The sequence below is a fragment of the Leptonychotes weddellii genome, chromosome 6, assembly GCF_054177405.1.
Source record: "Leptonychotes weddellii isolate Sample4059 chromosome 6, ASM5417740v2, whole genome shotgun sequence".
In the NCBI taxonomy this organism is placed as follows: Eukaryota; Metazoa; Chordata; class Mammalia; order Carnivora; family Phocidae; genus Leptonychotes; species Leptonychotes weddellii.
Genome location: NC_138374.1, coordinates 110,030,292 through 110,048,525, shown reverse-complemented (window position 1 = coordinate 110,048,525; position 18,234 = coordinate 110,030,292). Strand labels below are relative to the sequence as shown.

Below are 18,234 nucleotides of genomic sequence, written 5' to 3'. Positions count from 1 at the left end.
CAAAATTTTGTTGACAATTACCTACACCAAGTAAGAAATTTAAAGTTTAAAAAATGACACTACATTATAAGTAGGAGGTTTGGGGGAACCTATAACACACAAAAACCATCCAGGTGGTTACAAGTAATCCCATATTCCAGTCACTTTATTCTATCTGAAAAGATTCTGCATTTCGTTTGTGAAAAAAATACTTTGGGGATACAAAAAAATGATAATTTGAAGAATAAGAAGGGTGCAATTGTGGGTGGGCAGCATTTATTACAGATTTTAGTAAATATGAAGAAATGGAATTGTATGCCCATACCAATGTGCTCAGTGTTCAAAAGTGACATCCGATTTGAAAAATGTTATTAATAATGCTATAGCAAGAGGGGTGTCTGCTCATTCGGTTAGGCATCAGACTTCTGATTTCTGCTCAGGTCATGATCTCAGGGTTGTGAGATCCAGCCCTGCATGGGGCTCCATGCTCAATGGGGAGTCTGCTTGAGATTCTCACTCTTCCTCTCCCTCTTCCCCTCCCCCCCAAAATAAATAAATAAATCTTAAAAAAAAATAATGCTGCAGAAAGAGACAATATAAAAATGGAGGAGGGGCACCTGGGTGGCTCAGTTGGCTAAGTGTCTGCTTTCCGCTCTGGTCATGATTCCAGGGTCCTGGGATGGAACCCCGCATCAGGCTCCCTGTTCAGTAGGGAGTCTGCTTTTCCCTCTCTCTCTGCCACTGCCCCTGCTTTTCCTCTCTTGCTCTCTCTGTCAAATAAATAAATAAAATCTTTAAAAAAAAATGAGGGAAACTGTATACTGTCATTGAACTCCTACATGATTCCATTTTTGGCAAGATAATCATGGTGTTCAGAGAATCATCCAAGAGACTTTATGAACCTAGTAATGGGATTTTTTTTTTCATTTGGCAGAAACCATAGCAATGACTGATAATAATATATATATATCATATACATATCATTTATAATATATATGCCATTTAGGGAATGAAATACAAAACCAAATTGTTAAAATTATAGCAGATGCAACGAATGATATTATTTTGGGTGATACAAAGCTTCTCAATTAACTATTTCTCAATTATTATATAATAATGTTAATATTTCAATTATTATAGATCAAATTTTCATGTAAGCCATGCAGCATTTTTTAAAAAGTTATTACAAATGATTTCCAAAATGTTAAGTATTTGGCCCAAGAACACATGGCTCCGAAAGAATAATATACAAGTTAGTGGCCTATTTTTAAAAACTGCATCTAGATAAAACTAATTTCAAAGGCTAAGCATACAACAGTGTCACAAATGTGTGTAGAAAACATAACAGACTGCAAAAAAAATGCTCAGAAAAAGATTTAGGTATTGTATATTACTTACAATGAACATTATGTAAATTTGATAATGAAAAATTCAGGTTAAGTTCTTTCTTGTTACCATCACATTTTATATTACCCAAGATCAATACAACTATTTTTCAGCTCCGATGAAACTTCGGAGTACAAACACACCTTGAGATTTTTACTGACTAAGCTATGAGATGGCCAAGTTGATGCTAGCATGCCACCAAAAACTCAGCTGGAGGTAGGATGCTTTACTCTTAGAAACTATCGATAATATTAATAAAAATTTTCTAGAACAAGCCAAAGTTCCAGTTTTAAATATTTCCTTTTTAAATGCTCAGGATTAATCAGTCATGATATCTGAAGTAAAATTAATGTTATGAGCAAAATTATGCAAGCATCAAAAATCAATGTACATAATTTTCTTGGCACCGTCAAAAGGATTAGTACATTTTTGAAGAAAAATGAAGCAGTAGGGGCGCCTGGGTGGCTCAGTCGTTAAGCATCTGCCTTCGGCTCAGGTCATGATCCCAGGGTCCTGGGATCGAGCCCCGCATCGGGCTCCCTGCTCGGCGGGAAGCCTGCTTCTCCCTCTCCCACTCCCCCTGCTTGTGTTCCCCTCTCGCTATGTATCTCTCTGTCAAATAAATAAAATCTTTAAAAAAAAAAAAAAGAAAGAAAAATGAAGCAGTAATGTTGTTTAAAAATTGTCAATAAACAAACTGCAACCTCCTGACATTGATACCGATATTTAGCAATGTAACATGAATAATTCTAGTGAAAAGAGTAAAAGAACTGATTTTGGCTGCAAATTCCCTGATCAAGTGGGTCTATATTCCAAAATTAAATTCCAAAATCAACTTACTTTTTCTCTATTGGATATTTCAATATTACCATGAAAAGGAAGATTTATGATACTGAAAAAAATCTTGGCTTTAGCTACGATATCTATGTCAACTTTTCCCCTTGAAATCAATTAATGACCCAGTACAGTCCGTGACATTAAAAGAACCTTAAATTTTCTCAAACCAGACACCAGTGGAGAATATAGCTTTTTCAAGTGAAAATATATTAAAAATTACTTAATGCCTGAACATCTCAAGAAAAAACAAGATATTGGAACCAATAAACATCAAAAAAGAATTTTCTTTCCAAAAGAGCAAACGGTAACTTTTTTATTTATTACATCATAGTAACTTTGAGTTCCTAATTATTGTGATTAAATATTTGTATTTTTTCTTATTTTATGTTCAATAATTTGATTTAATTTGCCTGAACAGAATGACATCTGTTGTAATTGCTATTATTGAGAAATAAATAATAGGCTGATCATTAAAAGTTTTTCTAAAAGAAAGGGTACCATGTTCAAATGTATACAAAGTCTCCTTTAAGGATTAATGGAAGCCTGAGGATTAGGAAGATGGCTACAAGCAGGTCCAAGTGCACCCTTTCTTGTGTCATAACCTTAAAGGCAAGCCAGACGGGTTCCCCCTAGCTTAAAAGTCTCAGGAAGAGCTCTCCTTGTTCCAACTGGGCTCATCAGCTCATCTCTGAAGCCTTGGTGTGTGGGATGAGTTGTTTGTGTGCCCAGATCCAACTCATTTGTCTCGTCTGGTCAGGAGGACAGGGTTAAGATACCATGTTTGACAGCCTCAGTCCAACTACATAGACATGGGGGAGGCAGGCAATTCCTAAAAGGGAGGGTTGAAGGCACAAATACCAAAAGGAAGAAGGAAAATAATTCAGCAGACTCAACCACAACTGCTGTCACCCCCTACCGTCACTTCACATTTTGTATTTGAAGTCTGGTCTTTGAAAAATTGCTAACAGGCCGAGAACAGCCAGCAATGTATACTTTATCAGCCCTTATACAGGGAAATGATCAACATGTTACAGATGAACATGAGACAGGAGTCTGTAAAGAATGCAGAATGAGGTGATAAATACAGAAAAGCTTTGAAAAATAAACTGGGAGAGGAATAATTTCCTTAAATATATCAGGCTAAGTGCTTTACCTGTACATAAATGAAGAGAGGCTGAAAATTTAGCCTAGAATCCCACTGAATTCATTTCTGTATATTATTTGAAATTTGTAGCATAACATTTAATGTGTTCAGTGAACATTTTATCATCCATTCTATATTGTGGTTTCAGTTATTATTTTTTTTCTTTAAAGATATACTGATTTATTTATGAGAGAGAGAGAAAAAGAGAGAGAGCAGGGAGGGAGGGGCAGAGGGATAGGTGAGAGAGAATCCTCAAGCAGACTCCCCACTGAGCACAGAGGCTTATACAGGGCTGGATCCCAGGACCCTGAGATCATGACCGGAGCTGACATCAAGAGTCAGTGGCTTAACCGACTGAGCCACCCAGGTGCCCTGTGGTTTCAGTCATTCTTAAGGAAAGCGTTTTGCCACATTGATAAAGCCCTAAGAACTCTCTCGCTTTTTTAAGGAGATACACCTGAACTTAGTAGATCCCACCAGCAATGACAGTTGGATTATGGTGTGTGGACCAGGGAATGGTGCCTTACGGAACAGTTCCTAAATAATTTTTGTTCTTTTCTGGGTGTGCTATATTCCTCAGTGAAAACTGTTTAATATTCTGTTGTTGTTTGATCCCTGGCTCCTTGTTCAATAGGTCTTTAGAAGTTCCAAGCTTGAACATATTATTTTGAATCTAGATTTTCAATTCTGTGACAGGTCCAGAGGTAGAGTAGGAAAAGGAAGTAAACAATGATTCAAGTTTCTTTTACCATGAATTTATGATATCTCATTTATGTCACCTCCTTCTCTATGCCTTTGGGGTTTGCTCATATTTAAAAGAGAGTAATAATATGATTTAGCAAATATGTATTAATTTTTTTTGATTTAAATTTGACATGTGTCCCATGTCGAATGTGCAGCATACAAAATGTGCTTTCTCTGCTAGTAGATCATTTTCCTTCTTTGGGTCTCACTGCAGCATAAAATATGGATTTGGGGTAGATGATCTCTAGGTTCCTCTGATCATATCACAGCATGTTATTGTAGAAGTCAAAAGAAACAGACAATGGGTGTGAAAATTATTTGAAAAGCATAAAATCTTTCATAATGATGATACCAGAGGACTGGAAGAATATAAATATATAAATATATATGATTTCTTATAAAAAGCATATTTTATTAAAATCCCACTAATATCTAGACCTAATAGGCACCATCCAATTGTAAGAGGAATTGTAAGCGGCTGCCTTCAGCTCAGGTCATGATCCCAGGGACCTGGGATCGAGCCCCGCATCGGGCTCCCTGCTCAGTGGGAAGCCTGCTTCTCCCTCTCCCTCTGCCTGCCACTCTGCCTACTTGTACTGTCTCTCTATCTCTCTGTCAAATAAATAAATAAAATCTTTAAAAAAAAATTACCTAGTTACCATTATTAGAATCTGGTTCTTAAAAGAGTGGGTCTTCCATGAATCTGCTCTCTCTTTTGTCCATGAATCAGTCTGAACTAGTTCAAACTACTGGCTTAATATCAGGCCAATTTTTTTTCTTTTTCAAGTGTAGAAGTTGGTTTGAAAACAGTTTGAAAAGAAGAAAAAGGGTTATGAACACTGAAAATAAGATAGCATAAAAAATAATTTTTACACTTGTATGCATCCACAGAACCATGAAGGGAAATTATCATTCATTGAAAACATCTTCTTGCTGGCAGGTAATAATGATGGCTAATGAGACTGACATTTACACTGCTCAACAAAAAAGTATTTTTCTAAACATGATGTATAATTAACATAACTTGCACACAAATCACACACACAAAAAGCATCAAGTTATCAAGACATATGGGTAAATAATATCCTCCAAAGATTTCCATTCAATCATTTTGTGTTTTATGAGTAATTTTAAGGCTACTTTAGAGTTTTTTCCTTCATTCTTCTAAGTGAAGATAAACCAGTTCATATTGATGAAAACTATCAGTTCTTTCATCTTGGAAGAAAGAAAAAAGGAACGTAGGGAAAGGGAAAGAGGGAGGATAATAAAAAGAAACTGAATTGTGTAAGACTGTTGAATCACAGACTTGTACTTCTGAAACAAGTAATACATTATATGTTAATTAAAAAAAGAAGATAGCAGGAAGGGAAAAATGAAGGGGAGGAAATCGGAGGGGGAGACGAACCATGAGAGACTATGGACTCTGAGAAACAAACTGAGGGTTCTAGAGGGGAGGGGGGGGATGGGTTAGCCTGGTGATGGGTATTAAAGAGGGCACGTACTGAATGGAGCACTGGTTGTTATACGCAAACAATGAATCATGGAACACTACATCAAAAACTAATGATGTAATGTATGGTGATTAACACAACATAATAAAATTAAAAAAAAAGAAACGGTAACACTAGATTTTGAATAAAAGCCATTAAAAAATGTATGTTACCTTCCATAGATTATAATGTCTCATTATGTTTGGATCCTTATTGTTTTTCTTCATAAAGTGTATTTTCTGTCATTATAAATAGTGTTCCCTTTTTTTCTATTAACAATTATTTATTTATTTTCCAAATAGGTTTAGATCCTTTTTACGTTAGCAGCTGAAAGAAATACTACCAATCACAGACTTTTATATATGATGAAGGATAAGCCTCTTACAAGTCTATGTGGAATTATAAACACCACGTGTGACTGTACAGGTAAATATAGTAAAACTGTTAAGTTGGGGAGTATTTTGAGAATATTGAACTTTATCATTTTACAACTTTAGAAAAGACTTTAAAACGGATGCGGGGGAATAAACATGCTGAGAAAATAAATAAGAATCATGATTTACATTGTTGAACGGTGCTAGGGAAGGTTCTAATCATAACTGTGGTTGAGTTCTGTATACTTTTTCATTTCCACCTCAAGAATTTCCACAGAAGTCTCCACTTCTCAGGACTCACTCAAGTCAGGAATCAACTTTTCCATCGGCACTGCCTTTCCTGCAGCCATCAGTCCCCAGTTCATCCAAATCTTCCTGCCTCTCATTTCCTCAGAACTCTACATTCAGAAAAACAAATTCAACGTTTCAACTTAGTGCACATTTGTTAGAATACAGCTGACTAATGGGCATTAACATTTCTTTTTCTCCAGAATTTCTCCCCTTAGGTCTTTCTTGAACCTCACCAAATTTCAAAATAAAATTTCCTGTTAAGTGCTCTTTCTGTTCAAGAATCTGCACTCACTCAGATCAAGGGCTTTGTCAAGTGATCCTCTCTTTCCCAGTTCAGTCTCTCTCTAGATAGTGATCTGTTCAATTCTGTCTAGTCAGGTCAGACTTCTTCACTGTTCCTCACGTGTACTGTTCATGCCCACTCTTGTGTCTGTGTACTTCTTTTGTCCTGAAATACCCTCCTGCCTGGTCACATCAATCTTTGCTCAACGTATAATCAGCTAAGCATCTGCATATAAATGCATACATTTGCTAAAATATAATTCAATTTCCATCTCCCTAATGAAGTCTCATGTCCATAATGATCTAATTCTTATTTAATGTTTCACTAACCTGAAATGGTACCTGTTCATTTTACTTTTTAATCGTAACTTGGTATTGTTAAAACATTTTTACATTAATTGCGCTATTTGTGCCCTTAGGGACCTAGAAATTTTAAAACAGTCTGATCTTGATTCAGAAGGCTCTGAGGAAGCATTCAAAATTTTTGAACTATAGGGAAATGTGATAGGAGCAGCAATCTTTTGACTCCATCTTCTCTCTATAGGATAGATAACAATTGGGATACTGTACCATTCACGATGTTTAAAATCCTTTGGCAGTGTCCTATAGCTTTCAGTTAAATAATGGTCTAGCACTGACCTGCCTTTACAATTTCTCTACTGCAAATTTCTGCCGCTCATCCCTTTGCTTTATGCCCTTCACTTCTGCTGCATAGAACTCTTTCTAAATCCATGAACTCATCATGCTTCCAGGATAAAAGACAGATGAGCAGCCAAGAAGGAGAACCCCAGAGCAGACAATTACTTCAGTAGAAAGCAAAATGCTTAGTCAAATCTATATATAAATAATCATTTGTGAATCTGAAAGGTATCAGTAAGTCATTGATGGAATGAGCAATAAAAGGACTTATATGCAGTTAATGGTTCAACTAATGAAGAGGGACTGGATTAGATTAGAAAAGCTTGAAGAAAGGCCCAGTTAATAGGATCAATTAAATATTTGGAAATGAAACCTGAAAAAAACTCCCACATGTATTAGCAACTACATACAGAACATCATGATGCTTGCAGGTTTGTATTCAGGAGGAAATTTAAAATTCTGTTGTATTACTACTCATCATATTCTTTTATATAAAACTTTCATACATCTCTAAATTTCTCAAATTTTTATGCTGGAAAGCTGAAACTACTATACCTTTTGAGCTACCTGAATGACACACTTGGACTCATTCTGGTGGCAGTGACCAGTGTACAGACAGCACATTATAAAAAAACCAAAGTAGTCTCCTTAGGAAGTAGTCTGAGATCTCACATGTAAGTGTGATCAGCGGCAAAAGGGAAAAAAATGACCTGTGACACCTGCAACCATGCCAATCATCATCTCAATAAAACCAAAAAATTGAGGAAGAACATCCAAAATGATCTTTTACTTCCTGGGGAAAAAAAACAAACAAAATGGCCATGAGAAAGCTGAGAGAGGTCCTTCTCCACTTGCAGCCAGTCCGATCTTTTGTGAAGACAAATCTTATGTCTTTCCCTTGTGAAAAACTTCCGACTGCTCTTAGGATAGGACAAAATTTGTAATATGAACCACAAGACCCTGTATCATCTAACCTTGAGATGTCCAATGCAGTTACCATTAGCCACATGTGGGTATTACTTTTAAAATAATTAAAATCAAATAAAATTTTAAATTGTGTTCTTCAGTTGTATTAGCCACATTATAAGTGATCAACAGCCACATGTGGTTGGGATCCTGACAGGATTTTTTCTTTCTTTTTTTTTAAATAAAGATTTATTTATTTATTTGAGAGAGCGTGTGCGTGCAAGTGGGGGGAGGGGCAGAGGGAGAGAATCCTCAAGCAGACTCCCCACTGAATGCAGAGCCTGACTTGGGGCTCGATCTCACCACCTGTGAGATCACAGACCATGAGATCATAACCTGAGCTGAGGCCAAGAGTCGGATGCTTAACCAACTGAGCCACCCAGACACCCCAGGATTCTGTTTCTTGATCTAACCACATGGATGTGTTCACTTTGAGCTGCACATTTATATTTGTGCACTTTCATATTTATATGCCCTATTTAAACTAATATAAAAACTTAAAAATGCATTTGCTTCTTTATTTTATTTAAATGTTTGGCTTCTGAAATATTGGTAAGCTTCCAGTTTAAGATGGCAGACTGAATATATTCATTTACCTCTAATCTTTAAGGATGTCTTCCTGAAAAGACACAAAAAGTGTTTTTAAAGGAATGGAACAATAAGAGGGCTGGTAAACTAGAAGGAGGACTACCAAAGGACCAGAAAATTTCTGACTGATGGAGAAAACAAGTCAGGAAAAGTTTTATCCCCAAACACCAGAAGGAAGAATTGCCTTTTCCAAAGAAAGGCTCAGAGTCAGCTACCACAAAGAGAAAGAGTGAACTGTGATGACAATTAAATATAGTTGCTTTTGGCACAACTTGATCATTTAGACAGATTTCCCTCGTTCCCAGCCTCTTCCTAGACAAAATATATAAAGCAGGGTTTTTAGCCCTCATGGATAAAACTTGACTATGTTCCCCTATACGGGAAAGGAGTCAATATATTGTTGGAACCTGCAAGAGAAGCAGAGCAAAACCAAAGGTAACACTGAACCATCACACTGGTCACTAAGGAAATTAATAGAAAGAGAAGGCAGCTCCATCCAGTGGTGAAACACACTAAAACACTCTGTCCAAGAGTAAAGCTCCCTTTAGGAATGATAAAAGTTCCAAAAGGCCTGACAATATTGCAGAGTCTAGAACTAGCCTTCTCATTTAAGAGTGTGGCATGTCAGGAGAACAGAACTATACAACCATACAACTTCAGAAGAAACACACAACAAATGCCTACAATAATCAACTAAATCTTTATTCAGAAATATGAACAGGGCGCCTGGGTGGCTCAGTTGGTTAAGCGACTGCCTTCGGCTCAGGTCATGATCCTGGAGTCCCGGGATCGAGTCCCGCATCGGGCTCCCTGCTCGGCAGGGAGTCTGCTTCTCCCTCTGACCCTCCCCCCTTTCATGTGCTCTCTCTCATTCTCTCTCTCTCAAATAAATAAATAAAATCTTTAAAAAAAAAAAGAAATATGAACAAAAAACAAAGATTCCAGGCACTTAAGGAAAACTAATAACAGAAAAAAAAAATGCCATCAGAGAAAACAGAGATAATTTAAGAAAAAGAATAAATAAACTTTAAAATACAAACATAATTAGAATTTCTGTTGGTGAATTCATAGGCAGTGTGAAGAAGGAGCTAAAGTAACTAACAATAATATAAACTAAAGCAACAACAAAAGAAATTAACACAAATTTGAACTTGGAGGAAAATTCCTAAGAGACAGAAATGGGAATTGAAAAGCAAGACAATAAATATAATGTTGTAGATCTAGGGGATTATAACATAAAGAAGTAAATTCAAACAAGGCACTTGGGTTCTAATACCCATGTTGTAATAGAAGAAAAGATGTTTGGTGCGTAAATGTGTACTAATGTGTACTAATTGAAGCTCAGAGATTTATACAAAACCAGCCTGTATTCTCAGTGAAAGAGAGACTAGAAAAATACTGCTCAATAGTTCATGTATATGACAAGGAAATTTATCTTTGCCCAGAGTTTAAGGTTAGCAAAGAAAATGTAAAAGAGTCATATGGGAATTCAGAGTCAGAATTTAATCTATTTGATAAAAGACTCTCTTTGCCAAAAAAATTAACCAGTCTGGTTTCACTACATCTGATATCTGGCACAACCCTCTGTTGTGTGTCAACTGTTTTGTGTCAACCTGTTCTAAAACTGTTCCATGTCAACCCTCCCACAAATAGAACTGTCACAGAAAAACCATAATCCACTGAAGATGAACTCATGATCAAAAATTACAGAACACATGCAAAAATGATTGAGCATTAAGTAAGAGTCAGAAGATACAACAAACAAGAGGATTTGTATCTCAAGAACTTAAAATAATATAATGCTCATAAATAGATTATAAAATAATTATATTTAAAATAACTTAAATGACAAAAGGAGGTAGAAATTATAAGAGATAGAGAAGATACTATGAAAAGAAATAAACATATTGAAAGTGAACCAAATATAGCAGGTAGAAAAGGAAAATAAAGTCACTGAAATATAAATCTAAATGGATGGACTAACAACACACTAGACACTGCTGAAGAGATAATTAGTAAACTGGAAGACAGACTTGAGGAAAATATCCAATTATAGCACAAAGGTATAAAGGGCTGGAGAACAGTAAAGAGAAGTTATAAGACGGGGAAGGTAAAATGTGAAGATCCAATGTGTATCCAGGAGGAGTTTCAAGAGGAGAATACAATGAAAATGAGGAGAGGCAAAGAGATCATGGTTGAGGATTTTTCAAAATTGATGAAGATATGAATCCTAAAATCAGAGCAAGCCTTAAAGAAAAATAAATAAAAGGAAACTCACATCTTGACCTATTGTTGATAAACTCAGAACATCAAAGGCAAGGAAAATCTTAAAATCAACCAAAAAGAAAGGACAAATTATCTCTAAAAATAGATGAACAGTAAGGAGAGGCCACAAATGATATCTTCAAAATGGTAAATTGTTTTTCAAGAGAAAGAGAAAAAAACACATTTTTAGAACTTCAAAGACTGAATTTATCAAAATATTCTCAGTGGAAGAACTGCTCAACAACATACTTGGAGAAGGAAATTGGACTCCAAAGAAATGGGTGTTGCAAGAAGCAATAGGAAGCAAAGAAATTAGTAAGCCTGTGAGTATTAAAAAATAACTGTGAGTAATTAAAAAATAACTGGAAATAAATTCTGACAAGAATAGCATTTAAGTTTAAAGTGGTTATTCAGAGTTTAATTGTGGTAAGGTCCTAATTCTCTTTGGACAAAAGATATAGGCACTGATTAACTTTAGACTTTTATGTCAAATATGCATGTTAAAATTCCATTTTAATAATTAAAAGACTTGATATCAAATCTGTCAATTCACACCAACAGCAGGGAAAAGAGGGGAATAAGATAACTCAATCTAAAATAAGTCAGGAAAAGAAAATAAAGAAGCTGAGTTAAAGCATTTGGGAATTGAAAGCAGTGTAATATATTTTGAAGGTATTATAATTACTCTTATTATTAAAGTAAATTATAGTCATCTAAACCAGGAATTACAATAAATGTAAACTAATTTAATATATGTATGTGTGCATATGTGATCCACAGAGATTAAAGGAATCATAAAGTTATGTAAAAAAAAAAAAAGAAGGTGCTACAAAAAAATAGCAATCAGACAATGAAAGACTTGGGAATTTTAAAAAGGTGATTGTTGAAATAAAAATTCAATAAATAATGTGATTAGAAAGAATAGCTCTCAAGTCCAAGCTAGTAACAAAGACATAAAATCAAAGAAATCTCCTATAATGTAGAGTTATTTGTAGACCTACTATACACCACAGAATACATATTTTACTCCTATTATGTGCCAGACACTGTTCTAAGGACTTGACATTACCAAATAATCCAATAAAATACTATTACCCCCATTTTACAGATGGAAAAACTGAAGCATAGAACAATTAAATAATTTGCAGAAAAGACAAAAGAAAAATAGCAAAGTAAAGCTCAGAAACACAGATAGATTCCAAAGTTCAAATATATAGGAATAAGAGTTCCAGAAGCAAAAATCAGAAACAACAGAAGGCAGAAAATAATTAAATAATCGACATTATCATTTTTAACTCAAAATTTTCTCTGAGTTAAAAAAATAGTTGTATATTTTGATTAAAAGAGCCTACCACATACAAGCATAATAAATGAGTAAAATGTCTATGCCTATAAATAGTCTAGAGTCTCAAAATAAAGAGAAAAATCAAGAAAGCTTCCAGAGTGGAAAATCTGGTATCTTACAATGAAATGAGTATCAGATTTCTCTTTAGCCTCAGTGAGTGCTAGAACACTATGAAATAATTTCCTCTCCACATTTTGAAGGACTATTAATAGAAACTATCAGTTACAAAAGAAGACATAAAGAGAGAAAGATATAAAGAAATTTGGGGATATGCAAAGCAATCGAAAAAAATTACCATCCATGCACTCATATGAAAAAGTGTGAGTATCTACCACAGAAAAACATAAAAGGAATACCCACAAAAATTATGCTTTTCTATCACTTTTCTGAGATACAAGAAAGAATGGCAACAAGAAAAAGTGATTAAAAAAAAAGAATTTTTCCTCAGACTGTGAGATTGAATCATTCATCTTAAATATTAGAGGACTGGTTATACAAAATTGCATTCCTTTTTTACATGCCCATTCACCTCAGTTATTTCTCCGGTATATAATATTTATATCATAATGTAAATGCGCTTCAAATACATTTATGGTACTATACTGGAAAAAATCCACATATAAGTGGATCCACGCAGTTCATGCTCATATTGTTCAAGGATCAACTGTATATATGAGAAAATAACTATTGGCAATATCCCCCATTAACACAGATGTACAATATCAAAACACAATTTTACAAATCTGATTCAACAATTTATAAAGTGGATCATACATCATGACCAGGTATGATTTATCTCAGGAACACAATATATGTATTTCAGAAGAAATCAATTTGCAAATAAATTACAAAGTGAAATAAGCAGTGCTTTTAAATGTTTTACATTGTCTTTTTTTTTTTAAAAAAGAAAAGTTTATGTACATAGTTAGAATTGAGTTCTTTGCACAATCCTGCAAATCCCTGAGCACTTCTGAAATAAAGGGAGAAAAATATCATAAGCATTAAAAGGTGTCACTGAGGCTAATGTAACATGAGTCTCGGCTCTGGAAGAGTTCGCTTTGAGTTATTCTAGCTGAGCCAATTAAGCACCTGGCAGTGCAGGCAGGGAGAGCACCAGGGCTCTCAACCAGCACCCTGATGCTTGAGAGACACCTCCCAGGCCACTGTGAGTTCTGAATGCTGGGGACTGGAGAAAGGGAGATACATAGTGATTAGAAGAAACAAAGAAGAGGCAGGTATTAACTGGAAAATTGAGAAGAGCTTTAACCAGAAGTGCTAAAAATCATATTTGTAATGCTTAATTTACTTTTATTTTCAGAGTTGTCCCTAGAATTATAAATCACTCTCTTTTATTTTTAGTACAAAAGATTTTTAAAAACAATCTTTGTGCTCGCGCCGGGCCGTACCCATAAAAAAACAATCTTTGTGGCACTCCTAGGTTAATGGACCTCCCCTTTGACCTTTTATTCTGTTATATATTAAGGAAAATATCAGATATTTCTTTGTAGTTAACTAATATTAATAGTAATTCTAGAATAAAATAATAAATGGTAAGTTAGTTTCTGAATTAAAATCATATATTGTTTTAAAGTTTATTTCCACAACTGCTTAAAATTCAAACTAAAATTGTATTATACTTTTCAGTGAAAACCAGATAGTTGGATTAATCTTTATAAAACTAAAAATTTACATAATCCATATATTCAAAAACCACTTTGTTCTTTTAAAAACATCTTTTAAAATTTAATTTTATAATCACCTTGAACTCACCCCTGTCTGAAGGTCTTGCATAACCCATAGGCAAATGGAAGAAAATTTTGATGGGTGGGGCAAAAGGACTCTTCCCTGCCAAAGCCTAGAGGAAAAGAACATGGATCCATAAAGCAACCCACTTTCCAGACAAATGTTATTGGTCTTTATATTGCAGTTCTTTTGTGTGAGCTTTTTAATTAGCTGCTTACAGCAAAGTATTAATGACAGTGAAGTCACAGTGTGAGCACTTACTGAGCAAGACAGAGATACAAGGAGAAAAAATCCATGACCACAAATTGCACCCAAACCCCATTCAGCTATCTTATAACCAATATTGGTGATTATAAAGAGAGCCAGGTAGGAAGATACAAATGGTTCAGGGCAAACCATAATCATGATCAGAAAAAGAACTCAGAGTACTAATCCTGCTGACTGAGTTTGTAGCATTGCTACATTAGACTGAATAGCCCCCTTATGATAATTGGTATTATCTCCTTAATAACTTGCAATACTCCATTGTATGCATCCCCTTATGTTTTAATGACATCACCATAATAATTATTTTATTAAAAATACTTAAATATTATCTATTTGCACCCTATACTCTGCTCTCAGAAGAGAAAAAATGTTTTTCAAATATTCGTTGGCTTTGATAATTTTTGGCCCTTCAAAAATATTATTTTAATTCCCTCTGCTGATCCTGACATTCAGTGTGCACTTTTATTTTTTTTTGAAGATTTTTATTTATTTATTTGACAGAGAGACACAGTGAGAGAGGGAACACAAGCAGGGAGATTGGGAGAGGGAGAAGCAGGCTTCCCACTGAGCAGGGAGCCCGATGTGGGGCTCCATCCCAGGACCCTGGGATCACGACCTGAGCCGAAGGCAGACGCTTAACGACTGAGCCACCCAGGCACCCCTATTTTTTTATTTTTGATATTATTCTTTTTTTAAGATTATTTATTTGAGAGAGAGAGAGCACAAGCATGAACAGGGCGAAGGAGCAGAGGGAGAGGGAGAAGCAGACTCCCCACTGAGCAGGGAGCCCGATGTGGGCTTCGACCTCAGGACTCTGAGATCATAAGCCAAGCAGAAGGCAGCTGCTTAACTGACTGAGCTACCCAGGTGCCCTCCGTGTGCACTTTTAATCAGAAGCACAAGACATCTATTTTTTTTTTAAGATATATTTATTTATTTGAGAGAGAGAGAGAGAGCAGGGGAAGAGGAAGAGGGAGAGGGAGAGAGAGAATCCTCAAGCAGACTCCCCACTGAGCACTGAGCTGATGCAGGGCTCTATCTCACAACCCTGAGATCATGACCCGAGATGAAATCAAGAGCCGGCCACCCAACCAACTGAGCCATCCAGGCGCCCCAGCACAAGACTTCTGATTGGTAGATAATGTTTGATGCATTTATCTGTCATGCTGAGACCACAAGCAAGCCTTAGGATCATGTACTTTATATGTCCAAATATAGATTTAACTCTAAGGCTAGACTCTCATTTATTCTATTCTATTTATTTTAGTAAACAAATAGAAATTATAGTTGGTTATGGTTTGGTTATGGTTAATTCAGATTTTTCTACAGTAATATCCTCGGCTGGATCCTCTGAGATTAACAGTGCAAGAGTTCTATCATATAAAATGCCTGGTGAGAGAAAATGTAAGGAGCTATAAGAACTCAGACCACGATGCAAGTCTGACCCCAGGTGAGGAAATGCAGGAGGAAAGGAGGAGGAAAGGTTGAATGGAAGGAAGCATCCCAGATTGCCATGCAATTTAATGAAAGTCTGGCAATACGTTTGTAAGTCTTGAGCCAAAGTAAGCCATCAGAGATGCCTCCCTGTTTTCAGTAACAGTTCAGTAAGAGCAACATTCAGTCACTGGCTGGAGCAGGGCAAACACAGCGATGGTTCTCAGAGGGCAGCGCCTGGGGCCCTTGGCCAATTACAATCCCCATAGTTGGAGATCAGCAAGGCTCATTCTCAAGGTTGCCACAACTGTCTGCTGTTAAACTTTTGGGAAATACTTTTCCAAAGTTATGAGATGCATAATTTTGACAAAATATCACTACAGCAACCTTTCAAAGTGACATCTTTTGATTAGGAAAAAAACATGCGGTGCCAGGTTTTTAAAAATCTCACAAAGATTCTAATAGAGACCACTGTTAATCTATTAGTGTTACATGAATCAATTATGATATCAAAAACTACAATAACAGCATATTTCACTTCAAATATTTTTTATGGTAATTCTAAAGAAAACTATCTTGATTTAAAACAAAATGGCAGAGATATAGAAATTTAAAATATTTTTGGAGGTGATTTTATAAAAGCAGATAAGAAGATAAATGATGCAATGGGATCAAAATTATATACCCTTTTCTTTAAAATATAGTATTTTAATCAATTACCTTTCTTATTTCATCTGCTTTTCCAGAAAGCCCATGAATGTTGGTATATCAAAAGCAAGATAAACTTCCTTAAATGGCATAGAAATGTGTGACATCCCTAGAAAACATCATCATAAGGAACGAAGTAATAGTATTAAAACATCTCACCCAACCCCGTAATGATGACTAACCTATTTTCAGAATTTCATGGTTTTTGGTTTTTTTTTTAGTAGTATGAGAGGCTTTATTGACTACAATGCAAGCTAAAGCATGAAGAAGAAACAATCATTTAAAAACACCAAAGACCCTTACATAGCAAAGGTTAAGAAATAAATTAAGACTCCTGCTGAGCTGAGCTGGCCTGAAAAGAATGGGCCTTATTCACTCCGATCCTTGGGTTCTCGGGATTTCCACTGGATGTAGTCAAAGATGTCTTTCTCACTATCCACTGGCAGAGGTTCCCCAGCGACTCCAGTGACTCCCAAGGGATGGATTGTGTACTCATTGATTGTGAAGCCCTTTTCTAGGGCATGAGCTCTCATATTCTTATTGAAAATATCACTCCCAGTGAAATAGAGAACACCACAGTAATACTGATCCTTGAGTATCAACCTTATATCAATTCTCCTGTGTGGATACTCCTTTTCATCATTTTTACTGGGAAGCTGGCAAACACCCATGAACTTTGTTTCACCTTTTGACAGAGTATCTGTAATAAAATGGACCTTCTGTAACTGCTCCACAACACGATGTAACAGCTTTGGCTGTTTGGTTGATTCAGAGGTAAAGTCTGGATGGGTCAGAAGAACATCCATGTCACCACTGGACTCTGCACCTTCTAATGTTTTAATTCCTTCATCTACAAACTTCCTTGCAGCAGATGGACCAATGCCACCAACTCGAGTCAGAAAATTGATAGATGAACTCGTGTCATCCCGCCGAATCTTTTCCAGCTTCCGCAATTTTCCAGTTGCTAAAAATTCATCAATCTTTTCAGCAATTTTTGTTCCTACTCCAGGCAATTTCTTAGCTTCTGTTCCACTCTTTATTTTGTGTGGGTACTTTGCTATCACTGATGCTGCTTTTCTGTAAGCATTGTACTTGTGGATTGCCTGGTTCACGCTCTTCTCAAAGTTTGCGAGTTCTGCAAAGGCAGCAAGAGGCTGTGAGCATGTCGGTGATTCCGCCGTTGAGCGTCTCCTGCGGCGCCTTGCGTTTGCTCATGGTGGCCTGCACCCGAGGACCGCAGAGTGCTCAGAACCGGGGACTGGCCCCCTCTCCCAGCTTTAAGGAGGGGCCGGGACTTGGAGAGGGGGGCAGGACCAACCCAGTCCCGGCAAAGCCAGCACGACCCACCCAGAATTTTATGGTTTTAAGTAGCTAGAGAATAAAAAGCTTTTCCTGCAAGCCTTCCATATGTAACAAAATAAAGCTTGCCATGCTTCGCCTGTGCATTTAATAATGCACACCTATAGATTTATGTTCACCAATCTATTGTAACCATTATTGTTTTAGGTCTTTTGCCTCCAAAAATGTCTTCGGATTTTTCAAAATTATAAATGTCAAGTGATTTGTTGTATTCCTTAAAAATACACTGAGCCAGAATAGTGAAGGGAGGACACCAGTTCAGGAAGGTGAGCACGGGTACCTTCCAGCATGTGAGACCCAGCACCCCTCCCCCTCTGCTCCCCGCAGACCTTCGCCCCGCCCATGGCCCAGCTAATTCAGAAAAAGCTACAGGTACAGGTGGAGAAATAGCTA

The 18,234-nt window shown here is 36.2% G+C and overlaps 1 pseudogene; it reads right to left on the bottom strand.

The window, feature by feature from the left end:
• Positions 1-16,675: 16,675 nt before the first annotated feature.
• LOC102736024 (DNA polymerase beta pseudogene) lies at positions 16,676-17,821 on the bottom strand (annotated as a pseudogene).
• Positions 17,822-18,234: the final 413 nt, after the last annotated feature.